Below are 4,398 nucleotides of genomic sequence, written 5' to 3'. Positions count from 1 at the left end.
TTCAGCAGTTCTCTAGAGGATCACCAGATCCTTTTTCTTGCTATTCTTGAAGATGACAGTGATCATTACTTTCCTCCAAGCCTCAAGAACCACCTTCACTTGCCATGACCTTTAAAAAATAATTGAGAGTGGCCTTACAATGCCAGCACTCATGGGTGTATCCTATCGGGTCCCATAGACCTGTGCCTTTCCAATTTCTTTAAACGTTGCTTAGCATTTGGCAGGGAGCCATGATTTTTGCCAATGTCATGACCGCACATGTTTTCATACTACCCTGTGCTTGCGCAGTATGACTGTGACCAGCCACCATTTCCACTTTATCAAGAAGTATGGCAGAAAAAGAATGCATACAGAAGCAGCTGCCGGTTTTGGTGACATCATACCCCACATGTTTTCATATGTCTCTGTGATTGTCTCTGTTTCCATTTTTTGAAAATGTCATACCCATTTGGTCTCTGAGCAGCCTCTGATTGACCGCCTTTTTTCCTTCAGACCAGGAAGTGCTGATAGCTGAAAATATATACACAAAATATATATAAAGGAGTGCATAAAGATTTATAAGGTTTTAATAATTACACATAGATATAATTTAGATATACATGTATATATAATTATGCATTTATATATAGATATATACAGATATAAAAGTTAAATATATGGATCTGTAAAGGTGCAAGTATAAAATGTTGAAAACGTTCTGTAGTAAGAGATACTGGAATGAAATTAAAGCTTAATGTGAATAGAAAGTAATTAAACAAAGGCAAAAGACTGTTTGGGGCACCCCATGTTACAAGGCTGCCAAGCTCTTCTGTGCTGTTCCTCTTTGATCATGCTCCTCACTGAATTCAGTTCCTCAATGAATTGTTCCCAACAACAATCCTTGAGGCCCTGTGGGTTGACATTCCACAGTCTACTTAATCTTGCATTTAGTTACTTTATGCCATATACCTGTATGAGTGCTATGTCAGCCAAACTTCTGAGAAGCTGAAAGGAGGAATTCTCTCAGCTGAAAAATGTCACAGGGTCAGAAACAGATTCAGAAGTGAATGCCACTGTGTAGCTGGGGCTGCGTGTTGAATGAGTGCGAGCTCCGCGCTGGAGCAGGCTCATGGCAGGGCCTGTGGCCCCGTGGGGAGAGGAGCCCAGGCTGGAGCAGCCTGTTCCTGAATGATGGCACCCTGTGGAAGGGACCCAGGATGGAGCAGTTCATGAAAAACTGCACCCCATGGGAAGGACTCACACTGGAGATGTTCGTGGAGGACTGTCTCCCATGGGAGGCACCCCACGCTGGAGCAGGGGAGGAGTGTGAGGAGTTCTGTCCCTGAGGAGGAAGGAGTGGCAGAGACAACATGTGATGGACTGACCGCAAGCCCCATTCCCCGTCCCTCTGAGCCACTCGAGGGGAGAGGTGGTAGAGAAATTGGGAGCAAAGTTGAGCCCAGGAAGAAGGGAAGGGTGAGGGGAAGGTGTTTTAAGGTTTGGTTTTATTTCTCATTATCCTACCCTGATTTTGATCGGTAATAAATTAAACTAATTTCCCCAAGTTGAATCTGTTTTGCCCATGATGGTAATTGGTGAATGATCTCTCCCTGTACTTATCTCAACCCATGAGCTTCTCGTTATATTTTTCTCTCCCCATGTCCAGCTGAGGAGGGGGAGTGCTAGAGTGGCTTTGGTGGGCACCTGGCATGTATCCAAGGTCAATCCACCACAACTGTCCAAAACACATTACTCAAGGGAGCTGCAAGCATGCTACCAGTTTGACTATGTTCATAATTTTAAAATTATTTATAAGTACATTCCTGCATATTTAAAAAAAAAACTAACAGTATTTGTGGTTCCCAGAGGATTTCGTCCCTGTATTTCAACAAAGTCTGACATTTAGAAAGCTCTTTTTGGTAAAGTTTACTCTATAACAAACCACATACTGTGATTTCAAACAGTTTTTGCATTGGATGGATTTAACATTGCAGTTATTTAGTTGTTTTTCTGTAAATCAGACCCACAAAATATAACAAGATCCACAGTGTACTCTTTAAATTTATATGGTAGCAATGGTGTGCAAGAAACACATGCTGTGTCAATGAGAGTTAATACCCCTACACACTGTGCAGAAAGATGAATCCCCTGAAGTTTGAGCTATTAGGTTTACGAGGGACAGCAAGTATGCAGTTGTGGAATATTAACATGACAAAATGGCAACAAGACATTTGATTTCCCAAAAAGTGGGAAACTAAACCAGAAGCAGTAGGGAATGAGCTGCAAGAGAAGCAGGGGACATGCCCTTTTTTTCCCCAAATGACAGAAAACAGGTCTCACACCCCAGAATAATAAGTAAGTGAGTTGCAAAATACTCTTATTTGCTCTTTTCTTTGTCCTGTATTATAACCTCTAGCCATTTGTTGAGTTAAAATCATTGATGATTTAAAAAATATGAAAATGGTGTCAAGTAATTGGTGAACATAATTATGATATCACAAACAAAATTTAAAAATATCAGTGCAATACCCTCCAAACATAAAAAATTAAATGCATAACAATTGTTATTGTCAGATAAATTTGTTTCTTAATCATAATACTTTGTATATGGCTCTGTTTATTTAATTTCTTTTATTTATCTAAATTGTATCATCTAAACATAATGGAATAAAGACAGTTACATGTCATTACTTAAGGACATATGATTATTCTCTTAGCTCACACTGAAAGAAAAAAGATACATGCTTGAGAAAAAATTTATTCTTTCATTAGAAGTTCAAAATTGGTATAGTTCCAAAATTATTCTTCAAAACACAAAACATATGAATTTAAATTATTTAAAAATATATGCATCTGCAACATGATAAACAACAATCAAAAAAGAAATATAAATCTGTTGTCTCATGTTGTTTTCCTCCATGCGCTCTTCCCAAAATCTTGGGATGTATTTTAAGTACATCTGCAGAAAAATAAAAAAAAATGTAACATTACCAAATCCTCATTTCCTGAAATATGAAAAAAAAATCAATTTTCAGGTAAAACAGTTCTGTTCCTTCTTTTTTTAAAAAAACAAGAGAGCCATCAGCACAGTTGCAAACGTTAACACTTTGAATAAAAAATCCATTGCCCATAAGCTGCACATTGGTTTCAGTATATATAGAAATGACTTCTTATAAAAGTACACTGCTGGTAAAATCTAAGTATGCTAAAAAGAAGTACTTCCAGAGAAGTTTTCTTGCCCTGTTGGTGGTGAGATACAGACAAAAATTAATCTGTGGTAGAACATAACTGAATATTTTTCACCTTTCTTGCAGAAATTGTTGACTTAGCATCCTATTCTACCTTTGTTGTATTTTATTGACAGACATGTAGACTGGTCCCATCTGTTTCTTCCAGTGTCAATGCCTGCAACTGGAATGAGGGAGGGAAAAATAACCTGTATTCCAGATTCCCTTACCAACCATCCCAATGTCCTGAAAAGAGACTTCAGGACATTGAAGCCACAACTCATGGTCCAAGAGTGATCAAAAGAGACTTGAGAGCCTTGAGATGGTTGGTAAGGGAATCTGATGCACAGGTTATTTTTTCCTCTCTCCTTGCAGTTACTGGCAGCAATATAGGGAGAAACAGATGGGACCAGTCTATTAATACATGGCTCCGTGGTGGTTGTCAGTGCCACAATTCTGGGTTTTTTTGGTAATCTGATGGCCTACACAGCAACAGGTTTGCTGCCATCAAATGGGATTCACTTTTCTCAAAGTGAGGACAGAGTCTTTGCTCACAAGCTAGCAGGGCTCATTGACAGAGCTTTAAACTAGACTTGAAGTGGAAGGGGGATGATAACAGGCAGTAGGATGACACACCAAGGTTAGAGGGATGGAATGCTAGTGAGGGCTCTCAGCCTGTTGCCCTAAGACATGAGGCTAACACTGCAGCAACAGTAAAAGTATTAAGGAAATGAGCCAGGGGCTCCTGAAGTATAGAATCATAGAAATATTCAGGTTGGAAAAGATCTTTATCATCATTAAGTCCAGCCATCAACCAAACATCACCACGTCCATTAAACCATGTCCGCAGGTGTCATGTCTACATGTTTTTTGAACACCTCCAGTGATGGTGACATCACCACTTCCCTGGACAGCCTCCTCCCTTGTTAACCAGGACTGCTGATAAATGATGGAGAGAGGCTTGGCAAGCTCCTCTGCCAGCTCTCTCAGTACTCTTGGGTGGATGCCACCAGGGCCCATAGACTTGTGAGTGTCCAGGTGGCTTAGTAGGTCTGCTTACTCATGGATTATGGGGAGTTTATTCTGCTCCCTGTCCCAGACTTCCAGGTCAGGGAGCTGAATAGCCTGAGGATATTTGTTCTGGCTATTAAAGACTGAGGCAAAGGCGGCATTAAATACCTCAACATTGTCC

The sequence above is a fragment of the Phaethon lepturus genome, unplaced genomic scaffold (assembly GCF_000687285.1).
Source record: "Phaethon lepturus isolate BGI_N335 unplaced genomic scaffold, ASM68728v1 scaffold3511, whole genome shotgun sequence".
NCBI lineage: Eukaryota > Metazoa > Chordata > Aves > Phaethontiformes > Phaethontidae > Phaethon > Phaethon lepturus.
Note: the sequence above shows the minus strand (reverse complement) of the source record.